The sequence below is a fragment of the Mesoplodon bidens genome, assembly GCF_964165515.1.
Source record: "Mesoplodon bidens genome assembly, chromosome: 4".
In the NCBI taxonomy this organism is placed as follows: Eukaryota; Metazoa; Chordata; class Mammalia; order Artiodactyla; family Ziphiidae; genus Mesoplodon; species Mesoplodon bidens.
In genome coordinates, this window is record NC_138160.1 from 121,682,006 (window position 1) to 121,707,880 (window position 25,875).

At 45.6% G+C, this 25,875-nt stretch overlaps 1 protein-coding gene across 1 annotated transcript in view; it reads right to left on the bottom strand.

Moving 5' to 3' along the window:
* FGF1 (fibroblast growth factor 1) overlaps positions 1 to 17,930 on the bottom strand; it is a 102,954-nt gene extending 85,024 nt beyond the window's left edge. Inside the window, exons 1-2 of the mRNA XM_081232480.1 lie at positions 17,869 to 17,930; positions 7,380 to 7,535 (exon numbers count right to left, since the gene is read on the bottom strand). The gene's annotated coding sequence lies outside the window, so the exon portion shown is untranslated. The remainder of the gene's footprint in view (positions 1 to 7,379; positions 7,536 to 17,868) is intronic.
* Between the last annotated feature and the right edge of the window lie 7,945 nt (positions 17,931 to 25,875).

Genomic DNA, 25,875 nt, shown 5'->3' on the forward strand with positions numbered 1-25,875 from the left:
TGAATGAGCTGCATGACCCGAACTGGTCAGGGATGGCCTCCAGTGTGCCCATCCTGGTCTCCACTGTCTCTTTCTCTTTCTGCTCCTGCCTCCTTTTTTCTTTGCTTTCCCTTCCCTCCTTCCTCTTCATCCTTTCTATTCATTCCTTCTTCCTTCCTGGGCCTTGGGCCTACCTTTGGCTCCCAAGAACACTATTTAAGCCAACAGAAAAGCACTCAGAATTAAAGAAAAAGTTGCCACAGCTTGGCAGAACGTGTTGGCCTTCACCTAGATCAGCCCAGACCCGGGCCTAGAGGGGAAATCTGATTCCTATTGTAGCTGTTTCCTAAGGCTGCTGTAACAAGTGCCACAGACTGGGTGGCTTACACGACAGAAATTTCTTGTCTCACAGTTCTGGAGGCCAGAAGTTCAAAATCACGGCATCTGCAGGGTTGGTTTCTCCTGAGGGCTTTGAGGGAAGGATCTGGCCCAGGTCTTTCTCCTTGACTTGTAGATGGCCGTCTTCTCCCTGTCTTTTGTCACATCATCTTCCCTCTGTATATGTCACTGTGTCTCAATTTCCCCTTTTTAAAAGGTCACCAGTCATACTGGATTAGGACCCACCCTAATGATCTCATTTAAACTTGATAACCAGGCGTCCCTGATGGCACAGTGGTTAAGAATTGGCCTGCCCCATCATCAAAAAATCTAGAAACAATTAATGCTGGAGAGGGTGTGGAGGAAAGGGAACACTCTTGCACTGCTGGTGGGAATGTGAATTGATACAGCCACTATGGAGAACAGTATGGAGGTTCCTTAAAAAGCTACAAATAGAACTACCGTATGACCCAGCAATCCCACTACTGGGCATAGACCCTGAGAAAACCATAATTCAAAAAGAGTCATGTACCAAAATGTTCATTGCAGCTCTATTTACAATATCCCAGAGATGGAAACAACCTAAGTGTCCACTGACATATGAATGGATAAAGAAGATGTGGCACATATATACAATGGAATATTACTCAGCCATAAAAAGAGATGAAATTGAGCTATTTGTAATGAGGTGGATGGACCTAGAGTCTGTCATACAGAGTGAAGTAAGTCAGAAAGAGAAAGACAAATAACCGTATGCTAACACATATATATGGAATTTAAGAAAAAAAATGTCATGAAGAACCTAGGGGTAAGACAGGAATAAAGACACAGACCTACTAGAGAATGGACTTGAGGATATAGGAAGGGGGAAGGGTAAGCTGTGACAAAGGGAGAGAGTGGCATGGACATATATACACTACCAAACGTAAAATAGATAGCTAGTGGGAAGCAGCCACATAGCACAGGGAGATCAGCTTGATGCTTTGTGACCACCTAGAGGGGTGGGATAGGGAGGGTGGGAGGGAGGGAGATGCAAGAGGGAAGAGATATGGGAACATATGTATATGTATAACTGATTCACTTTGTTATAAAGCAGAAACTAACACACCATTGTAAAGCAATTATACACCAATAAAGAAGTTTAAAAAAAAAAAAGAATCGGCCTGCCAATGCAGGGGACACGGGTTCGATCCCTGGTCCAGGAAGATCCCACATGCTGTGGAGCAACTAAGCCCGTGCACCACAACTACTGAAGCCCGCGTGCCTAGAGCCTGTGCTCCGCAGCAAGAGAAGCCACTGCAATGAGAAGCCCGCGTATCGCAACGAAGAGTAACCCCTACTCGCTGCAACTAGAGAAAGCCCGCAGGCAGCGACGAAGACCCAACGCAGCCAAAAATAAATAAATAAATAGATTTATAAACAAAGCTTGATGACCTCTGTTAGGACACTATCTCCAAATAAGGTCACATTCTGAAATACTGGAGGTTAAGAGTTCCACATATGAATTTGAGGGGGGAACACAATTTAACCCATAACAACTACCTTCTACCCACCCTTGGACCACACCCTTTTTGACTTATTGAATGAGATAAAAATAGGGAACGACAGGGACACATCATCTTCTGAAGAAATTATATGGGAGTCTCGGGATGGGGGAGGACAAGATAGGACTGTGAAGGGGAGAAAGACACCCAAGAGTGAGAAAGGAGGGTTGAACTGACAGCGAAAACTATGTTTATAGCCTCGCCCGGGGGTTCCGTGGCTGTGCTCTGGGGATCTGCGGGGCCTGGGTTCATAGCTCAGACCTGCCACATACTGGCAGTGGGGCCTTTCCCCTCACTTGTCAAATGTGATAATAATGGCACCTAACTTACGGGATGGTTGTGAAGGGCTTAGTACTGTGCCCGGCATACGCAGTAGGCGGGCTGTCGCTGTTATTACCAGCAGCCGAGGTCTAGCCTAAGTAAAATGGTGGTCCAGGAAGAAGCTGTGACAGAGAAGAGGCTAATTGCCACTGATTCAGGCCCCATGACTGCGTTCTCATGAACAGCAATGAAGACAAGGGAACGAGAGCAAGGGTCAGCCCGAGGCTTCTTCAGCTGTAGCCTGTGGACCAAAGGCATCAGATCCAGCTGAGCCCCAGCCAGGAAATGCAGAATCCTGGGCTCCTCATGAACCCAGCTGCGTCAGGACTTGTGTGGGTAGGTCCCAGGAAACTGAAGTTTAAAAAATCTTTTTAATTAACTTATTTTTTGAAGTATAGTTGATTTATAATGTGTTAATTTCTGCTGTACAGCAAAGTGATTCAGTCATACATATACATACATTTTTTTTTTTTTTTTTTTTTCTTTTTGCGGTATGCGGGCCTCTCACTGTTGTGGCCTCTCCCGTTGCGGAGCACAGGCTCCGGACGCGCAGGCCCAGAGGCCATGGCTCACGGGCCCAGCCGCTCCGCAGCATATGGGATCCTCCCAGACCGGGGCACGAACCCGTATCCCCTGCATCGGCAGGCGGACTCTCAACCACTGCGCCACCAGGGAGGCCCTACATACATTTTTAAAATATTCTTTTCCGTTATAGTTTATCACAGGGTATTGAATATAGTTTCCTGTGCTATATAGTAGGACCTTGTTGTTTATCCATTTTATATGTAATAGTTTGCATCTGCTAATGCCAAACTCCCACTCTGTCCCTCCCCTCCTCTTCCCCTTGGCAACCACAAGTCTGTTGTCTATGAACCTGATGTTTTAAATAAGCTCCCATGTGATTCACACGCACATTAAAGTTTGAAAACACCTGGGCCAGACCACAGGTTCTGGAGTGGAAAAGATGAGTCTTGTTCATCAGTAACCCCCAGATCTACACAGCCCTGGTGTGAGGTAGGCACACTCTCACACCTGTTCCTATTGCCAGCATTTCCTTCCTTGGGTGAAGTCAGAGAGGTGGGCTTGAACAATTATGCATAAAACAAACCTCTGTGTGTCATGTTTTAAGCATTCAATTTAGAGAAATTGCATTGGCAAATCAAGCCTTTTACATCACTATAAACTTCACTGAGCCCAGATACTATGTTCTGGATTGCCCATTCCTCCTCTCTCCATGGCTGGAGTCACCTAGTCTTGACCTCGGGCTTAGCTCAAGATGACCTCTGACCTTAGGCTAGAGGGCTGTCAGGTTATCTGGCCCAGCACCCTTGCTGTGTCCGTCTCTGTACCATTTCCTCTCTTCTTGGGCACCATCCACTGCCTGCTGCAGGAAACCCTGAGGCCCACCTTGTCCCCCAGTGCCTGCGTTCATGTCTTGTTCCCAAACACCGAACCCCAAAGGTCATGGGTCCTCAAGGCTGAGATTCTGTCCCCAGGCCAACCTAGGGTTCTGCCGTCTCTTGGCAAAGCTTCCGAATTCTGGTCTACTTTCTAGGGCCTTCAGATCTCATCTGTTGCTGAAGTCCATCTGTCACCAAACTCCACCTGCCTCTCAGGACACCTCCAGTGATCCCCCAAATCATAGACGGCATACTGGTTAGCAGCACAGCCTGGGTGTAAGCTTGGCTCTGCCACTTGGTAACTGTGTGACTGTAGGCAAATGGCCCAGCCCACCGAGCTCAATTCCTGCAGCCATGACAGCCCTACTTCACAGGGTTGTTACGAGAATCCGGCGAGGTCACACACGTAGAGTTAGGCACGGTGCCTGGCTCATATAAGGGCTCAAGAAATGCTGGCCACCAGCACAGAAGCTCCTTTATTCTGAAAGCTTGGAAATGCAAGCAAAACTCCACACCAAGCAAAAGCACTTCCAGCTGCCCAGAAGGTGGCACTGATGGTCACTCAAAGAGTCACTTGGGACCTTGGGACAAATGGACTTGTGAGCAGCCTTTTCAGAAGTCACCTTTCAATGATAATAATAATAGTAATAACAATAACAACAAGAAATACTTAGATTTTACTCATTATAAACCAGGCACTGAGCTAAGACTATTACTCATTTAATCCTTTCAGTAATAAGGCTGGTACTTTATTACCCCATTTTACAGATTAGGAGACTGAGGCACAAGGTCACAGGACTAGTAAGTGTCAGAGTCCGAACTGAACCCCAGCTTCTTCCTGGCTGCAGAATCTATGTACTTAACCACTGTTCTGCTGCCTCTCTCTCGTTTTTATTTTTATTTTTATTTTTTTTGCGGTACGCGGGCCTCTCACTGTTGTGGCCTCTCCCGTTGCGGAGCACAGGCTCCAGACACGCAGGCTCAGCGGCCATGGCTCATGGGCCCAGCTGCTCCGTGGCATGTGGGATCTTCCCGGACCGGGGCACGAACCTGTGTCCCCTGCATCGGCAGGCGGACTCTCAACCACTGCGCCACCAGGGAAGCCCTCTGCTGCTTCTCTTAAGTAGTAACATTTAGGAATCAAAATAATTACTATTGGGATTCCCTGGTGGCGCAGTGGTTAATCCGCCTGCCGACGCAGGGGACCCAGTTCGAGCCCTGGTCCGGGAAGATCCCACATGCTGCGGAGCAGCTAAGCCCGTGCGCCACAACTACTGAGCCTGCACTCTAGAGCCCATGAGCCACAACTACTGAAGCCAGTGCGCCTAGAGCCCGTGCTCCATAACAAGAGAAGCCATACCAACAATGAGAAGCCCGCACACCGCAACGAAGAGTAGCCTCCACTCACCGCAACTAGAGGAAGCCCATGCGCAGCAACAAAGACCCAACGCAGCCAAAAAAAAAAAAAAGACTGCGCTCCCAATGCAGGGGGCCTGGGTTCGATCCCTGGTCAGGGAACTAGATCCCACATGCATGCCACAGCTAAGAGTTTGCATGCCACAACTAACGAGCCCGGGAGCCACAACTAAGACCCCGGGCAACCAAAAAATATATATATATATTATAATAATAATAATTACTATTCCCTCCCTCCCTCTCTCTTGCTATAGGCCACTGGCCTAGATGCTTGTCCTTGTTCCTCTACCTTGGACTCCTTTACCTCCCAGCTGAGTTGGACATCCTGTCAGCCCAGGTTCATTCTGTTACCTGCCCCCCCAGGTAAGTCCCCACCTTTCTCTATGGCTGAATGGGCTGGATCCAGTCCCATCTTTAGGTGGGACACCTTGACAGTATTTGATGAACTTGACGAGTGAATCCTTTCTTAAGGAAAAACAGTCATTCACTTACAATTTATGTGTCCTGGATAGTTGTTAGATTGACCTAAAACAGGGTATGTCTGTAGCATGACTGATTGCAGATTATTTTTTCAGTAGCTTAAATCAAGGAGTATTGCATTAGCCAAGTAATGCCTAATTGATGAGGTGGAAGGGATGTGTCTTCCCCTCTGTATGGTCTCTGACTGCTGGAAGCTGGCACTGGGGGGCCAGCGGCTCAATGACCTGTAATAGTTTATTCAGGGTCCACATAATGCACGTCAGCAGAGTGAGCGAGCACATCTCTGTCCTGGCATCAGACATCCCTTTGCTAGGTGTAGATAGAACGCACGGATGTCTGTCCACTGTCACCGTGGAAATATCATCATCAGAGTTGGTGCTACCTACCTGTGTAATCAAACCATTTAATGAACTGGATACTGCTTCCTTAAATCCTTTTTGGAACCTGGTAAGCCATATATGTGTATGTGCACACCAGATTTGGGAGGAAGTTTACAAGTAACTCAATGTCCCGTCCCTTAATTTTTCGTGTATTAACTTTGCTTTTGATGAAGTACTGCATTTACAAATCCATTTCCTCATGCTAAAAAGGTAGAATCAACAGAAGACAGTCAGGTACATGATCTCAAAAGGGGAATTTCCTCGGAAGCCCTCAATGACCAACACAAAGAAAACAAAGGGAGTTTGCGACTGTGAATCACAGTCTCCACCAAAATCCACATTCATTCACCCAGACAGCCCTGGGAGGCAGCTGGCCAGCCCTTTGCTAGACACCACTTGGCAAAGCTGATTTCTCTCCAACCCTTTGCCACCATTGGGCTGGCTCGCCCTCACCTAGAGCCCAGTTCACCTTCTGCCCGGATGCTTGCATCCGCCCACTGGTGTTCACAGAGCTAAATCATAAACAATTGCATCCCTATAGCGAATGAAAGGGAAAGTGCCAGTCACCAAAGCAGGAAAGTGGGGGTGGATTTAAACAGGGGGAGAGAGCGCAGAGCATTTGTGTCTGCTGAGGCACAGAGCGAGCTCTTGCACCTGAGAGGCGAGATAAGTGGGTACCCTCTTGGGTCTCTGAAAAATGGGTCTGCGATTAAACGCCTGAAATTCCCACCCCAGCACCTGGAGGTCTGAAGTTTTCGAGCGCTCCGTCTAGAAGCCTTGCATACTTTGGGCATATAATAGTGACGTAGGTGTGGATAGCGTCAGTGCCAGAGAATGTGCCCAGTAGCTAGCCATTCCCATTCCCTCTCTGCCGGTGCCTATCTGGAGGGGCACTGAAGTGAGGATGTGATTTTCAAAGAAGATCAGAAGGACAGTAAGAAGTAATCCAGGTGACCAGCAGGGCCATCAGAATCCCACCCTCTCAAACACACTCAGATAATCCTATGTTTCAGCCCAACTTTTATATCAAAAGGTTGACCAAATCTAAGGTGCCTACCCAGTGGACAGGATTTCTAGGTGCCTGAATTTCCAGGCTACCTAAGAGGGTAAGTGTGGCAAGCAGGATGATGCCAGGCAGGCTCACGAAGGCCACAGTGTCCTGCTGAACCACAAAGGCTTTAATGAATGAGAACCTTCCGCTCCCTCTAGTCCTCATGGCCCGGCAGTGCGGGGATGAAGATCAGGGGGGCAGCGGGTGCATGATTATTCTCACAGTCTCTGCACTCCAGGTGCTATTTTTACATGTCTGTGCGATTAGCCAGCCCTTCTTTTTTTTCCAAGCAGCCTTATACTTGCACTCGGACACACACGCACACACGTACACACACACACACACACACATTCTCTCTCTCTCTCTCTCTCTCTCCACCTCAGCTCTGGATATACTATAACCTGCTCAGAACAGAAACCCTGATTCTTACCTGAACAGCTTGCAGGCTGAGGGCTGCTCCTCTCTCCGGTCGAAGGGAAAGGGGATCCACTTGGTCTGTCTGCTCTGTGGTGTCACTGTCACCGCGCTGCAGCTGCTTCTCCAGCAGCCCCAAGCCGACTCTCTGAACCTCCCGGTGGCTGCGGCTCTATGTGGGGAGAGGAGACGGGCCGTGGCACGTACATCAGGTTGCTGGTCCGCCTGCAGACACCGTGCCACAGAGCTGGCTCCCAGTCCCGCAGGGCTGTGTGGGAAGCAGGGAGGCAGGCGGGGGGCTGATAATGCAGCCTCTAGGTCTCTCTCTGGCCTCGTTGATCCGCAGAGGGGACCTGCCTTAGCGACCCCGCCCACAGGGATGCACACAGAGCTCTAAGGGCCCCCAACCCTGGGCAGCCAGCGGCAGGCCCAGGGGCACAGAGCTGGTGGCCAGCAGGGAAGGGAGGCAGAGACAGCAGACGGCAGTGGCAGCTCTCCTGGGTGTTATTTTAGCGTGGTTTGTCTTGGGGCAAATGGCTGAGCCGAATGGACTAGTAGCCTGTCTGAATCTGTCTGAGCAGATTCCTGTTTATTTTGAGGCCTCAGTTGGCAGGGAAACAGCGGGTCACGGCTCAGAGACACTCCTCTGCAATCAGAAGGCTGCTGGATGAAAGGGAATCCTTTTCGGTTCTGGCATCTGGCATCCCTGCACAGGGTGTAGATGTCTGTGTGTGGCAGTGTGTGTGTGTCTGTCTGTGCTGTTCCCATTTTGCAAAGCTGCTCGAGGCAGTGGCCATGCAGTTTAGGGCTGGGGAGGGGCTGCAGAGAGAATATTTCTGCCCTTCCTCACCAGTTGTCAAGCCTGTCCATGCTGAACTAGGCGAATCATCAGGTGGGGATTTCTTCATTGGACCATGGGCGGCATCTTTGTGCCCCTGGCCAGGATGGGGTAACGAAGAGAGGAAGCTGCCTGTACAAATAACTCTTTGGCCACAAGGTGAGGAATGAAACTGGACTGAAAGGATACAGTTCAGGAGGTGTCTTTGAAGAGACCAAATGGAAACATGATTAATAGTTTCTTGTAATGGATGAAGAGTCCTACCTGCTTATGCAGGCATCTGAGCCTGGGAGGCGTCACAGAGTGTGTGTGCAAGCCTGCCCACCTGGTGATTCACATAGGAGGTGCAGATTGACCTGTTGGAATTAGAAATATGCTCACTGGTCTCTCCCTCCTCTGGGAAGGTGGGGGTGGAAAACTGTTCTCCAAACTCATCAGGGAGCAGCCAGGGAGCCTTCATGTGCCTCTGAAGGGACAGGCTCAGAGAAGCTCACCTCCTGTGGCAGAACTAGAGGCACAGACATCACACAGCTCCAAAAATGGATGAGCCACAGCTCTCCTAAAAGGGACTTGAGAGGTACAGAAAGAGTTGATTTCTCCAAACTTTATTAACAGGAACCTCCATGAATTGCCACTTGCACATATTCAAAGGTCCTAATAATTTGCTTTTTAAAAAATAGTAATTTTCTCGAGCATCTGCACGATTCCAAAGGACCTCTGGATCATAGATGAAAATATTTCGGACAGTCATCTTCTCCATATTGGAGAATTGCTTTGCTGCATGCAGGGGGCAGGTGAACTGTTTTTAACCACATGGAATGATAGATTGTAAAGTTAGGAAACACCCTAAAAACACCGAGGACAGAGATACAGCTCAGCGTCTCACCCAGGTTGCCCCTGTGGTTACTAAGTCCTCACCGGGTCTGAAAGCCGGTCTCTCACCTCAGGCTAGCACCCTTGAACCTGCCCACACAGGGCTGTTGACCATTTCTGGGCTGCTCAGCATCTCAGGGCTCTGACTCCCTCCTTCCTGAAGGGGAGTCATGAGGCTTTCCGAGCCACGTCTTTCCCGCAAGCCAACATGATTATGGTGACAATCAAATGTGCCCAAGCATGTGACAGCACCTTGAACACCGGTAATGCAAATGTAAGTCATTATTTTAGTGTTACTTCTCCATTGCATCTAGTTGTGAAATGCTGTTAAAAAAAAAAAAAGCCAAAAAACCACACAGCTCTCAGGCAAATACAACCCCTAGCTACTGATATAAACCAATTTCTTTATTACATATCAGGTGTTGTTTGGCAATGTTCCTGTCCAAATACTGGGAACTGAATCCTCAGTTCCTTAAAGTACTTACTGTAATATAATTCTCCTCAATATTGAATTTTTTAATGTTTTGGTTTAACTTCCCTCAAGTTCCATATTTATTTCAAGTTCCATGTTGAAATGGAAGTGTCTAGATTTATCTTTTTTAAAAAATTTATTTTATTGAAATATAGGTGATTTACAATGTTGTGTTAATTTCTGCTGTACAGCAAGGTGATTCAGTTATACGTATATATATTCTTTTTCATATTCCTTTCCATTGAGGTTTATTACAGGATATTGAATATAGTTCCCTGTGCTGTACAGTGGGACCTTGTTGTTTACCCATTCTCTATATAATAGTTTGCATCTGCTAATCCCAAACTCCCAGTCCATCCCTCTTCCACCTCCCCTCCCCCATAGCAACCACAAGTCCATTCTCTATGTCTGTGAGTTTGTTTCTGTTTCATAGATAGGTTCATTTGTGTCATATTTTAGATTCCACATATAAGTGATATCATGTAGTATTTGTCTTTCTCTTTCTGACTTATTTCACTTAGTATGATAATCTCTAGGTCCATCCATGTTGTTGCAAATGGCATTATTTCATTCTTTTTTATGGCTGAGTAGTACTCCAGTGTGTGTGTGTGTGTGTGTGTGTGTGTGTGTGTGTACCACATCTAGATTTATCATTTAAATAATATATGTTCAGATGCTTGGAGTCATGAGACATGATACTGTTAATACTTCCTGACCCCTCTGTTATTTAGCATGGGAAGGGACAGGACGTTTCCTAGTTTAAAAGTCTGGCCTCAGAATAGCCTTCCAGCTCTGGGCTAGGAAATAGTCCATGGAAATAATAGCTGTCGAAGCCACTTATTAAGCATTCACAAGACGCTAGGTTCTATAGAGAGTGTGTAACAGAAACCATATCTTCCCTCAAAACGTTTAGACCACTTTTAAAGCCATTAAAACTATTTGAGGTGTTTAAGTGATTAAAACTTTATATGCGTGCTTACTAGCACTGCAGAGGGTGGATCTGAGAAAGGAAGAAAATGACAGATTTGGAGGACCAACAAAAATCCTAGTAGAAGCCGGATAGGTTTATCCACAGAGTTGTAGCCTTGGCCGGAGTCAGCCACGTCTAGAATGTTCTGGCCGGTGCTGGAGGTGAGATTTTCCCTTCCGTGTCCTAAGAGACTGACTCACTACCAAGCACTTCAGTGGCAGCTATTACAGAAAGTGGTTCTAAACCTCTTATAAGAGCTTTAGAAGGACGAGAAAGGTAGAATGGGGCGTTTCTTTGTTTTTTTCTTATTCTGTGCTCAGTGCCACTGAAAATCAGACGTAAAACTGTCACTTTTTAACTGCACCAACATGAAAAAGGAATCAGAGCGTGATAGATTCAGCAGGATTCCAAATGTCCCAGAAAATAATTTTTCTTTCTCTCCCGGCATAACACATAAGCCCTGGCTTCTTGTTCTTGAACCTTGAGGCTGACATTCAGTATTTGCTTTAAAATTTCCCCTTCGTACATCCTGTTTACATAAACGGTACAGTTATGTGAAATGCATACCAGACACACTGCATTTTCTTTCTAATCTCATTTGACCTTGTTCGGACTCAACAAATCCTAATCAGCTGACAAGAGAAATCAGATACTGCCTGCCGCTTTCTCCCCACAGTAAAGTATTTCCTTCTGTTTATGCCCAATCATGCAATTAAATGAAGGGCATGCTGGCCTCCTGGCGAACCAGCTGCCAAGATGACGGAGGGGAGCAATTTGACAAATAGGGCACAGGGAAATACAGCAGACATTCACAGGAAATTGTATTCGTTGCCCAAGGAGACCCAACAGACACAAACATCACCAGAGCTACAGGACAGAAATAGGGTCCAGAGGTCCTCAAGTGAGAAGGTGCCTCACTCTGCTCCCACTGTAACCCAAGAACAGGAACTTGTCCCAGTTTGTCCGCCTGGCTCTCAGTGGCTTCAGGGGAGGATGCCTAATTAGAGAGGGTCACACCCATGAGAAGTAGGCTTCCTCTTTCTGATATTGGTCACCCATTGCCTATTGTATGTTTTCCTCGATCTCAGCTTTTCAATTTTTATTTTAAAATATTTTATCTTTAAATAAAAGTAATGCCTTGTGCACATGTTAAAAATGCACAATGGGGCTTCCCTGGTGGCTCAGTGGTTGAGAGTCCGCCTGCTGATGCAGGGGACGTGGGTTCGTGCCCCGGTCTGGGAAGATCCCACATGCCGCAGAGAGGCTGAGCCATGGCCGCTGAGCCTGTGCGTCTGGAGCCTGTGCTCCGCAGCAGGAGAGGCCACAGCAGTGAGAGGCCCGCGTACCGCAAAAAAAACAAAAACAAAAACAAAAAAAACCACAATGTACAGAGAGGTATAAAATGACCCTCACTAACCCCCTTCTTCCCAAGATAACCACTATTCACTTTTTTTTCTGGATCCTTTGAGGGGCAGAAATATCTTTATGCACCTGAATGTGTGTATGCTTAAAAGCGATTTACTAGGCACAGTCCTGTATTGTTTGTTTTTCACTTAATAATAGATCTTTGCACATTGGTCTGGCACATCCAAGTGCCAATCTTCCTTGCCTGCATTATTGCAAAACCTCCTCGCCGACTTGCCTGCTTCTACCCTTACCCCCTACAGTTCATTCCAGAGGGATCCTGCTAAAAGGTAAATCAGATCATGTTTCTATTTGGTCAAAACTGCCCAGTGCCTTTCTCTGGCACTAAGAGCAAAAGCTAAGCTTGCTGTCACCACCTGCCTCTCCACATCCATCCCTGAGGCATTCCTCCTTCTCACTGTGCTCCGGCCTCACTGTTCCTCATACGGGCCAAGTGTGGTCCTGCCTCAGGACCTTTGTACTTACTGTTCTCCTTGCCTGAAGTGCATGCATTTCTTTTCTGCCCCTTGATTCTTTACATGGCTGGCCCTTCCTTACCATTCTGGTCTCATTTCTAGTCTCTCAAGACGCTCCTCCCTGACCACCTGTTCTAAATCAGCCCCTCATAGATCTTGCTTTTTCTTCATAGATCTTTTTACTAGCTGAGAATTATCATGTTCAGTTATTTGTTTACTTGTATGTTGTCTGTCTTCTCCTACCACACACACTGGAATGTAAAGTCCATGAGGAGAGCAGGGATTTTATCTGTCTTTTCACCCTTATATTCCCAGCACTTGGACCAATGGTTCTCAAACTTGAATGTGCATCAGAATCGCAGATGACTGTAACCCAACTCCAGAGTTTCTCATTCAGTAGGTCTGGAGCGGGCCTGGGAATTTGCATGTCTAACAAGTTCCCAGGTGATACTGATGCTGCTGGTCCACGGACCAGACTTTGAGAACCACCAGTCTAGACAGTGCCTGGCACACAGTGGGTGTTGCTTATACGTTTATTACGTGAACGCACGAGTCTGCACGGAAGGATCTGCTATTTTCTTTGGAATGGCAGTTTTATTTTCATTATATCATTTATTTATATTTATTGGACAGGAAACCTCCTCCAATTCTTTGTGACAGGAGGGCCCCAAGTTCTGTCAGCTAAAATGATGTATCAGCTCCATTGGTTTGTCAGCAAATGATCAAAAACCTAAAGTGTTATAGGCCCAGGGGAGCCAGTGAGAGGCACCCCTCGTTCTCTGCCTCAGTAACACGTCAAAGCCAAAGGGGGTGGGATTCTCCCTTCATATGTGACAGAGAACTTTCCCTATGGGTAATCACTCAGGCCTCCCCTGTAATTGTTTAACAGCTGTCCTGTTGACGGATTGGGCCTTGGTGCATTGGAACGTATACAACACACACACACACACACACTTTTTCATACTGAGTTTCAGGAAGTTACAAGATGCCCCAAGTCCATTTTAATCTCAAATTTTAAAACTCCTGATCTAATCATTGGCTATCTATTTGGTAAAACAAACAAAAACAACCTGGATCCCCAGTTTATTATTTAAATTCCCAATTAAATAAGAGGTTTAAATGTAATAAGACAAACCTTAGAGGACAACATTAGAGAAGAGCATTAGAGGAAAGCATTAGGTAGTGAGATTTATCATCTTAGGATGGAGAGTGCTTTTTTGAAGCATGATTTGAAACCCAGAAACAAAAATAGAATAGTGAGATTGATATCATAAAATGTGAAATGATCTGTACAAGAAAGAAGAAGAAAGATCCTCCAGTTTAGACTCTGGGGAGAAATCTATGGAGCCTATCTTTTCCGTCTATATTCTTTCCACTTGAATTGTCTGGGTGGCCTGTGGCCAAGCGTGGTGGGATGAGACATAAGCTTATCAGAGCAGACGGGCTAAGACCACATCCTTCAGCAAGGCCCTGTCACTGGGTTCATTATTTCATTAGCCATGGTTTGGGGGTTTTCTGAGCAATTTTATTGAGATGTAATTCACATACCATTGGAGTTCACCCATTTCAGGTATACAATTAAGTGGTTTTAGTATGTTCACAAAGTTGTGCAACCATCACCACTGTCTAATTTAGAACTTTTTTTGTCATCCCCAGAAGAAACCCCATACCCATTAGCAATCATTCCTCATCCCTGCCCTCCCGCCAGGCCTACACAACCACCAGTCTACTTTCTGTCTCTGTAGATTCGCCTGTTCTGGCCATTTCATATAAGTGGGATCATACAGTGTGGGTTTCTTTTCCTTATAAAGCATAATGTCGTTAAGGTTCATCCACATTGTAGGGTTTTTTTTGTTTTTTGTTTTTTTTTCCCGGTACGCGGGCCTCTCATCGCTGTGGCCTCTCCCACTGTGGAGCACAGGCTCCGGACGCGCAGGCTCAGCGGCCATGGCTCACGGGCCCAGCCGCTCCACGGCATGTGGGATCCTCCCGGACCGGGGCACGAACCCGTGTCCCCTGCATCGGCAGGCGGACTCTGAACCACTGTGGCACCAGGGAAGCCCCCACATTGTAGTTTGATCCATATTTATCAGAACGTCATTCCTTTTAATTGCTGAATAATATTTCACTGTATGGATACGCCATATTTTATTTGTTCATCAATTAATGGACATTTGGCTTATTTCCTCTGTTTAGATATCATGAGTAATGGTGCTGGAACATTTGTGTTGTATACAAGTTTTGTGTGAATATTTGATTTTATTTCTCTTGGATCTAGCGGTGGTTTTTCTCCTAAATATTTACCCAAAGCATATTACTTGGCCAGTGTAATTCTTTTGGTTTTAGTTTTGTTCTATCATGACTGCCTGGGGAAGCAAGCAGGCTTGGATCCTAAAGACCTCAGAGGCCCGCTTCCCGGAGTCCGGGCCCCTCCCTGCTTCCGTGCAACTGGGGATGTGCTTTCATCTCACTGTGCCTCACTGGTGGGGATGCCGGCTCTCTGAGCCTCTCAGGGAAACTGCGGATTAATGGCGTAAACCCAATAGGATCTGCTCTTGAGAAGGTGCTAACCCACAAGAGCAGGTTCCTGTGCATCAGAGAAACAAGATACCCTCAGACCAAGGGCTCCCAGCACCACAGGTGACGGCATCAACCAAGAGGCCAGTGCCTGGATGCAGAGGCACAGACGTTATAAAAAAAAATACCGTCTACTTAAGATTTGGGTTTCCTTTGAGATCTGAATTTGCTGAATTTGGTTGCTTTCCAAATCCTACAAGCTGCCCTCTGAGGGAGGCCTCTGGCCTGGTCACCCTGTTCAGGGGGCAGGAGAAAGGACAAGGCCATGCCTAGTGATGGGCAGCCAGACGGGCAGACAAATTCTAAAGCCCACCCTCCAGCTAACGTTTCCCCAAAGACCATTCTAATCTAAGAACTCATTTAATCAAAAAGCACCTCGCTCTCTGCAGAGCCCCAGAGGTACCTCCTTTGGTGAAATTCCCCTGCCCCTGACCTTCTTGTTGGCTCTGAGGTAGGGATGTGACCCCTTATCCCTGGGCGAACCCCCTGTAGAGGCACTGGGAGCCCCAGAGGCAGAAGAGGGGCCTAAAATATCTGAACTTCCTCCTGCTCTCTGACCAATCACCTGTGCCCCTCGCTCTTTCAAATCAGGCAGCAGAAAGTACCACTGATAAACATGTAACTGAGGAATCTAATAGGAAAGGAGATGGTAGGCTTGCCTGGGTTCTAACTCCCAGGCTGCCACTTACTAGCTCTCTGATCTAGGATAAGTGACTCAGTTCTCTGAGACTCAGTTTCCCCATCTGTTAAATGGGGATAATAGTGGTATTTACCTCGTAGGGTGACTGTGAGGATTACCTGAGATGATGCCTGTCAGGGGCTCCAGTATACATTCAGAGCTCCGTCGGTGTTTGTCATAGTTATTATATTACTTATACAATCAGAATTAAGGGTCTCAAGTAATCTAGCCATCCTCTCTAAGCTATTTGGGGAGGCTGTTTTTATTTTTATTTATTTTTATTGGTTGGAAGCACCTAATGTGTGTTAGACACCACAGGGAGGGCTGGGGATGAAACTTAATTTTCCCCAGGAATCTAAAATTCAAGCGGGGAGAGAAACTAAGATACATGCAGTTCTTAAAGAACAGGTAAACAGTGGACTGCAATGCCGAGGGGCAACGCTGTCCCAGTTTGGAGAGGGAGAGAACAGAAAAGGCTGGGTGGGCCAGATGCGGCCTCGGAGGGGAGGCCGCACGGAGTCTGGCCCTTGAAAGGCAAGATGGGTTCACATCAGCAGAGCAGAGGGAGGAAGAAGCGGGCAAGGGTGGGTGAAGGGAAGGGGAGACCCGTGGGAGCACAGCAGGTTGGGGGCCCAGTGGGTCTGGGTATGGTGGGTAGTCTGGAGACTGAGCCAGAGACAAGCCTTCTGGTGTCTTTCCCACTCTCGGGTCTCTAGGGATGACATACCATGGGGTCTTTTAGTCACCTGTTCTACTAATAATTATCCTTTCTATGAGACTTTCTGTCACGCATACATTTTTGTGGACTATAAGAGGGAGGAAGGAGGAGGGGTTATGTTGGAGGAGCTTTGGCTCTTAATCTAGATGACCACAAAAAAAGCAGTACAAACTGACAACCAATGACCTTGGCCATCCTGCATGCAGCCCCCTTGATGGTCTTTGGGGACCCAGCCTTTCATTGCTTTCAGGCCATGTGGTTTTGGGTGGGGATGACTACACCCCCATGGCAGGGATGGCACAATATCCACATTGGTTCAGTGAAATGTGACCCTGAGACTCTAGCTAGAACTGTTGGGAAAGGGAAACACCTATTCTTGTAGGATGGCTGGGCCAGTAGGACGTCAGCCCCCAGCTGCTGGCAGCCATCTTATCGCCAGGGTGAGTGAGTCTTCCTGGGAGTAGAATGACACAGGGATGCAAAGCAAGAAATGGAGAGAGACAGATTCACGATAACATCATCTGGGCACCTGGATCCCACCATATCAAAACCCTGGCTGTTTCAGTTACATGAGGAAAACATTTTTCCCTTTTTTTTTTTTTTTTTTTTGTCTAAGTCTCTTCAAACTGGATTTCAGTCCATTATCACTAGAAGAATCTTGACTTATTCAAGGAGTTATCTTGTCCCCAGCAGTGTTCTGTTGGCTTACTCTTAGCATAGATATTTGTGGTCCTGAGCTGAGGGGTGGTGTATGTCAAGGAATAATGGTATGCGTGTGCAAGCGATGGAGACACCTGTCCATACCCTCAATAGGCAACAGGTACATGTCACGTGCTCAGGTGGCGGAGATGTTAGAAGGAGAACCCAAAACTCTGCAAAATGTCGCTCTTCTTTGCCCCTTGACTCTGCTTACAGAGCAGTTCTCCCCAGACCCTTGATGTTATTCCTCTTGTTCTCAACCAAAGAAGAGAGTTCTTGGATCCGTTAAGTATATTTTGCAGGGTTCTAAAGTCGTCAGGAAGAGATGGGGAAGGGGGGTGAGGGGAAAGGAAGCTCTGCAGATGCCATTTGTGTTTTCTCCCTTTTGCCCAATTATAGGGAATCAGCTGGCATCCTTTTATTTATTTCCTATTCGATGCAGAGCTTTTAAAAAACTAAGCATTAGCATTACTGCAATGGGATTTGTCTAATGATTTTCTGGGAAATGTCTTCTTGGATCTCAGCAAAGATAATTCACTTTGTAGAAACCCTTTCCTGCTTCCCTGCTAAGAATTTGACTCAGCCAGTTCTTTCTGGAAGCAAGCTGCCCTCCGAATGAGAGAAGGGAGTACAGGAATGCTTTAGTCTAGCATCCATCTCACAGCCTCAAGCCTGCCACCAACTCAGATCAGGGAGAAGGGGTGGCGGCGGGGGGAGAGCATTCATGCAGAGCACAAGCCTGAAGCCAAGCGGAAAGTCCACAGCAATCGGAGCCCCTTGGAGAAGCGGATGCACTCACCTCTGTACTTTGGTTCTGGGGCACTTTCTTTCTGGGGTGATGGCAGCTGCGCAGCCTGCGGCATCCACACTGTCCTACCAGGACCGCTGCAGGCAGGCCACCGCGGGAGGAAGGGCGTGGCCTTCACCAAAGGAGGCAATGCCCTTATTCCCCTGGAGTCCAGGCTGTTGGAGCTGCTTGTTCTCTCTCTCCTGCTCCCTCTCTGATGTGTATGGAGCTCAGGGAGCCCCCAGAGAAGGGCTGTATGCACACCACACACCACACCCGCCCTGATCCAGATGGTCTCCCCAGCCTTGGGGAGCCTGGGGAGTGCGTTGTCAGGCCACCCTCATGGGTCCCTACCAGTGCGGCTGGTGTACCCACAGAAAGCCCAAGGACAAGCACTTGTGTATTTATTTCTCCCCCTCTCATGTGATCTTATTTTTGGACCAAACACAAAAGCTATTTGGGGGCTGGACAGCTGCCAGGTGAAAGGGCAGTTATCTCATCCAAGTTGCCTCTCTCTGAACTAGTCCGTGTTACCTTTCTGCGTATAAGGCAGAAGGGGAGAGGGAGGCTTGCTCTGAACCTTACTTTTAGTATATCTGAGCTATTAGTCCAAATTACTAACTTTATTTTAACCAGTTCATCCCCACCCTTTGAGGTTTCACAGAAGATCAATCTAATGAACAAAGTCACTGCTTTTATATCTGAGGCTGGTGGGCATGTCCTACAGTTAACACGCATCTGGCCATCATCTACACACTGCTGTAGACACAGAGACCCTCTTACCAGCGCTGGGTGGGACCCCACCCCTGGGAGGCACTTGTAAGCAATGTGGAGGAGTGAGGCTCTTACACTGAATCACACTGATTCTGGCTGTTTCCCCTGGCTGTTTCTGCTTCTAATTCCTAGGCTTGTAAAACTTAAAATATTTAAAAAGCTTGGATTTTCGCCTCTGGTTCTTCCTCTTCAGACCTGAATGGGAAGCTTTGAAACCCTCATGCCTGACAAAATGCCAATTCCATATCATCATCTTCGCCATCACCACTGTTATTTCTTGAGCCCTTGCTAAATGCCGTTTTCAGGCTGAGCTCTTTTCTCGCGTTTGTCTCATTTATCCTCGCAACAGCTCTGTGGGGAAGGTAATCCTGTTCCAGTCTGACAGCCAGAGAGGCAGAAGCTGGGGAAGGTGAGCTTGCCAAGAAGAGAGATCCCAGCCCCCATCATCTGACTGAAGAGCAGGAACTTTCGGTCACTTTGCTCCCTGTCTCCTGAAGCTATAAATTATTGAGATTTCACTGTTGTTTTCATTTTATAAGAAGAATAACAAAAACCTCACATTTGATGCAGATCCGTGACTTCAATCCTCAGTTTCTTTCCCCAACCTCAGTTCTTGAATGGGAAAAAGAATAAGGTTTTCATCTGTTTACAGTCCCAGGCCCTGATTCTAGGTACAGAATGGAGAGTCTCAGGCCTCCATTCTCCGTGGAGCCAGTTTCCTATGAATAATTCACTGTGCAAACACACACACACCAGAAAGGACTGGGTGGGGCCACCCAGGCTGTGGTCCCCACTGCATCGTGAATTGCCCTTTCTGTCGGCTACCTTGAGGGAGAGCCAGGGAGATGGAGCCCAATAGCTTGTCCAACACTGCCCTCTGCTGGCCACTAGCATGCATTACCCCTAGGATGGTGGTCTTCAAGACTTTCCAATGGGCACACCAGGGATTATTTTTAGAGAACCGATTTCCAGGTTCCCAGTTTCTTTAGGTACCTTTTCCTAAAACTGATTTGCCTGAGAACATGTCTGTGTTCATAATAATCCTACCTTTACTGGAAAGCATACCCCTCACTCTTCAAAAATCTTACTAAGGAGCCATATCCCAAAATGTAAAAATTTCCAGATCCAGGTTCTCAAACTGGAAGCTTCCTTTAAAAATTTAATTCAACTTCCCTTAGTAACTAATTAAGGCAGTTTTTAATTTAACAACTTTGTCTCTTCCATCCCTTGAATTTGAGGGAGAGTACCGTGAAAGTTGTAGAGAATATTAGAAATAAAAACAGATTAAGAGGCACATTTAAAGAACGTTGTCACAGCTTAATTTTTTAATTCCAATATTTTCAATATGCTGGAAGTTATTATCTTGAATCCATATGAACTTAGTGGTGAACCTTTAACGTCAATTTTTAAATGTGAGTATAAGTAACATTATTTTTCAAAATTGTTTTAGAAGGCATAAGGGCAAAAATGGGTGAATCAGTCAGCCCTTGTTGACTGATAATAGGCTCTTATCTATCCATCCATCCATCCATCCATCCATCCATCCATCCATCCATCCATCCATCTTCCCACCCATCCAGCCAACACCCATTGAGCATCTACTATCTGTCAGGCATTGTTTTGGGCACTAGATATAAAAATGGTGAGCAAAAACTGACCTGTGACATGCCAAATTCTTACTTATGAGTCCCTCTAGGGAATTGAGTGAGGGGAAACATTAATTTAGTACTTTCTCAAATAAATGTAAGAATTCACATTTGATAAGTACTTCCAAAGAGGGGTATTCAGTGATGAGAGAATGTATAAAGAGGATTGTATGTTACAAAGATTGACCTAACTCATGGTGAAGATGTTAGGAATAAGGTCTGAAGCCAGGAAAAGGTATTCAGCAATCTCTATGAAAGGACTGTGAAAACCCAGGAAGAAAGGCCATTTTAATGTGGGAGGATTGGTGAATAAGATCAACCTTTGCAGAGTCAGTTGTTTTCAGAAAGGGCCTTTGCCCTTACACAAATACAGTCCATATTTAAAAATCACTGGGACCAAATTTTCCCCAGGGAACATTTGGCAATTTCTGGAGACATTTTTGGTTGCTGCAACTGGGGTTGTGCTCACGGCATCTAGTGGGGTAGAGGCAAGGGATGCTGCTAAACATGCTGCAGTGTTCAGGATAGTGCCCTCCACAACAAAGTATCCAGGCTAGCCCTAAAGTCAATAGTGTTGCAGTTGAAAAAGCCTGTTATAGATGGGGGCAGGGCAGGCCTCGTCCAAGTGTCTACAGTGGATGTGGACCTATTCATCCATTCATTCATTGAACAGGTGCTTATTGAGTACCCACTATGTTCAAGACACCATTCTGGGCATAATCGAGGCATACCAGGCACCCCCTAACCAAAACTGTCATCTCAAATGGCCTACCTGGGTGTGTTCCTGTTACCCAGCCTAAACTTTTCACCATTAAAATGGTGGCAAAACTGGTCTTGCTGCCTGTAGAAAAAGAGACAAAAATCTATGGATATGATTCACAATATGGTTGCTGCAACATTGCAAGAGTGAAAACAGCCTAAATGTCTGTCAACAGGGGAATAGCTACATCATTTGGTACATCCATACAATGGTATACTGAGCAGCCAATAAAAAAAGAAAGAGGCAAATTTCTTTCAGATGACACAGAAAATAACCGTGAAGATATTAACTGGAAAAAATTTTCAGAACAGCAGGTTAAATGAGATTGATGTGAGTTGTGTGTTTTGTTTTGTTTTTTTTCCTGCGGTACACGGGCTTCTCACTGTTGTGGCCTCTCTTGTTGCGGAGCACAGGCTCCGGACGCGCAAGCTCAGCGGCCATGGCTCACGGGCCCAGCGGCTCCGCGGCATGTGGGATCTCCCCGAACCGGGGCACGAACCCGTGTTCCCTGCATCGGCAGGCGGACTCTCAACCACTGCGCCACCAGGGAAGCCCTGAGTTGTGTTTTAAAAATTGTTTTTTTGTGTGTGTTTGCTTGTGCATGCAATTGCTGGGGAAAGTCTCACCAAATTCTTTAAAATGGCTACCTCTAGGAAGTGGGGAAAAATGTGTAACATGTTCATTGGGAAAAGTTCCCCACCTAATTCCCTCCTTTCACACCAGTTAGATTCTTCCCAGTTCATCCTCTCAGTTACTACCAATATTCCTCCAGTCACCAACTTCTGGAGAACATTCAAAAAAACTTCCAGGATAGTATCCATTCCTTATTATTAACCCAGGGTCCTTCAAAACTTGCCTCCAGCCAGTCTTTATGGGCTCTTCTTGGGAGCCGCTCTTCCTGCAACAGCCCTGTTCCCACCCCACCTCCCCAGAGCTTAAGTCATAGTGAACTCACCAGGACTTGTCACACCATACTCTTTCAAGACAGGCTCACCTCTGTGCCTGAAAAGTAGTCCTTTTCTTTTTCTGCTTGTATTATTCAGGATAGACCAGGTTATACTACGTTTATAAATAATCTCCAAATTTTAGTGACTTAAAGTCACAAAGGTCTGTTTCTCATACATCAACATTGACATGTCCATGTGTAGGTTGGATGGGCAGGTCTGCTCCATGTCATCCTCAGTTGAGGGCCCAGACTGAGGGAGGTCCAGGCCTCTGCTTACAGGAAGGAAAGGGGAGAGATGTTTACTGTTACACTAGCACCTGGCAGTTACTCCTACTCACATTTCATTGGTCAAAATGAGTCTTATGGCCACACCTAACATAAAATGAGGTGGAGAATTTTAGTCCTATTATTTGCTTGGAAGGTGAGGAGGTGAGAGTCATAAATATTTGGGGAACCTGACTTCTGTAATTGCTGGGGGGGCTTCCCTGGTGGCGCAGTGGTTGAGAGTCCGCCTGCCGATGCAGGGGACACGGGTTCGTGCCCCGGTCCGGGAAGATCCCACATGCTGCGGAGCAGCTGGGCCCGTGAGCCATGGCCGCTGAGCCTGCGCGTCCGGAGCCTATGCTCCGCAATGGGAGAGGCCACAGCAGTGAGAGGCCCGCGTACCACACACACACACACACACACAAAATATATATATATATATATATAAAATATATATGTATATATCTCCACGAAGTCAAGTTTACTGATCATGTTCAATCAATCTATATCCTTACTTATTTATCTGGTCATTTCTTGTGATTTTTGTCCATCTTAGCTTCATATGTTTTGAAGCCACATCATAAAATGTATACAAATTTTATAATCACTCTATTTTCCTTGTGAATTGAAATTTTTATCATTATGATACATCCTTGTTTAGCTGTAGTAATGCTTTTGGCCTGAAAATATGTTTTGTCTGATATTAATATATACTATAAATATTAATATGATTTTGCTTAATATTTATGTTTCGTCTACCCTTAACTTTCAACATTTTAAAACTAATATTTTAAATGTATTTCTTATAAACAGTATATAGATTTTTAAAATCCAGCTCAATACTCTGACTTTTAATTGACGTAGTTTGTTCATTTACATTTAATGAAATTACTGATATATCTGGATTCAAATCTACCATCTTATTAAATGTTTCCACTTGTCACATGCTCTATGTTCTTTTTATCCTCCTTTCTGTTTTTGCTTTTGGAGTGGCTAAATATTCTGTTTTACCTTCTCTTACGTTGCAAGTTATATACTTTTTTTACTGTTCTTTTACAAGTTACCCTAGAGATCACAATATGTATCTTTGATTTATCAAAGTCTAATGTTAACTAACATTTTTATCTTCTTCCATAGTAATACAAGGACCTTAGAACATCTTAGTTCCATTTACCCTTCCCTCCTTACTTATGTGTACTTGTTATATATTTTAACTTTTTAAATCCCCAGTGGACATTGCCATGTTGTTTTGTACAGTCTACTTCATTTGGATTTCCACAAATTAATCTCTGCATTGTTCTTCATTTTTTCCTGCACCTGTAATCTATCATATTAAATCATTTTCTTTTCCCTTAAAGAACATGTTTTAGTATCTGCTGCTCGTAAAGAATCCTGAAAATGTCTTAAGTTAACCTTTGTTATTAGGGGCTCTTTTCACTGGGCATGGAATTCTAGGTTGGCACTTCTTTCAGCATTTGAAAGATATTTAAATTCTACTAATTTCTAGCTTCCATTGTTTCTGTCAAGAAGTAAGCTAACAGTCTGTTCCTTTTTTCAAGTAATGATAGCTGCTTTTAAGATTTTTTTCTTCTCTTTGTCTTTGGTTTTCATATATTTTACTATGACGTACCTAGGTGTAGTTTTTATTTATCCTGCTTGGGGTTCTGGAATCTGTGGCTTGTTTTTAGTCAATTTTGGCAATTTCTCAAATATTTTCTCTTCAAATTATTGCTACTGCCCTATTCTCTCTCTTGTCTCCTTCTAGAACTTCAATTTTCACTTTATCTTCCATATCTCTTATTCCCTCCACTGTATTTTCCATCCTTGTGTCTCTCCATGTTTCATCCTGATGTTTTCTTCTAACCAACTTCCCAGTTCATCACTTCTCCCTTTGACTGTGTCTAATCCGCTTTAAACCCATCCACTCAGCTCTTTACTTTTGTTATTATATTTTCAACTCTAAATTACTATTTGGTTATTTTTCAAATCATTATTGTCCCTTTTTTTTTAAATTTCCAGTTCTCTGCCATATTTTTAAATCTCATCTTTTATCTCCTTTGCACAAAGTCTGTGTCCAGTAACTCCAAAAGTGGAATTCTCTGGAATTGTTTCTATTGTAGTTGTTTCTGTTGGATCTCATTCACGTTGTCTTGTTTCCTCATGTGTCTGGGTACCTTCAGACCGAATTGTACGTGAAAAATTGTTAGTAGAAGTAAAGTGAGACGTTATGGTGTTATCTTCCTCCAGAGAGTACGCTAAGTCCCCTACATACGAACAAGTTCCGTTCTGAGGGTGCGTTCATAAGTCCAGTTTGTTAGTGCAAAAAAGTTAGCCTAGGTACCCAACTAACACAATCGGCTATATAGTACTGTATTGTAATAGGTTTATAATACTTTTCACACAAATAATACATAACAAACAAACAAAAAATAAACATTTTTAATCTTACCGTACAGTACCTTGAAAAGTACAGTAGTACAGTACAACAGCTGGCATACAGGGGCTGGCATCAACCGAATAGGCAAGAAGAGTTACTGACCGGAGGAGGGAGGAGAGCAGGTGGGAGATGGCAGAGCTGAAGGATCATCAGCGATAGGAGATGGAGGGCAGCTGCAATTTCACTCACACCTGATGTTGATGGCACAGGTTCTGGTTCCTTGCTGGATTCAATTCTATCTACCCTCTTGAAAAAATCGATCCAGTGGTGTCTGGGTTGTAGCTCTTTTTTTTTGTCACTGTAGATGACACAGTAGCACTGGATTGCATTCTGAACGACTGCTGCAACCCTTGTGTACCGTTCTATGTTCAGGTGTGCCTCCTCAAACAGAACTAACTTAGGTGATTGGACACTCGAACGCACGTTCGCATCTTTGAAAATTTGCAACTTGAAGGTTTGTGTGTAGAGGACTTACTGTACTTAACGTTTGCTTCTGCTAGGCACCTGGAGATACTAGCAATCTGGTCTGGCCAATCTGGCCTTAATCCAGTTTGAAGAATTAAGCTCATTGGAAGCTGGGTTGGGACTCTGCAAAATCTGGTTATTTTCAGTTCACCTAGTCTTAAGGAGCAATTTCAGGGTCTTTGTCTAAAATGGGGAGTTACAGTACCCCGGCTCCTTTGGTGGGCACTGGATCCCACCTTGTTTCCCCTTAGACATGCAGAGCTGCCTAGGTGCTGCTTAACTTCTCAGCTTCTTAGTTGTCTCTTCCTGAGGCAGCAAATATCCCAAGGGGGAAAGAGCCCCCAGTTGTTGGGCTTGTCCCCCTGAATGGCCATCTTTTCCAACTTGGTTTGGCAATTCTTCATGATCTTATTAAGCTTTTGGTGCCTTCAGGCTGATTTTATTCTTATTTTGTCCAGCCTTTCTAATGGTCCCCAGCAGGAAAGCAGACCCCAATGATCTAGTCTGCCGTTACCAGATGGTGAGAAATATAAATGTAGGAAGTTGTCCAGGTGTTTGTGCACGTGCACACCTTATGTGAGTGGTGGGCACTGGGGTCAGCCAGAGAGCATGTGCTTATTTTTGCCTTAGGGGGATGAAAGTCTCAAGTTGCCAGATTTTCCAATTTTTTCAAGAGGAGTAGGAAATGTGGGCTTTTTAAATGTGAAATCCCAATTTTCAGTGGTGG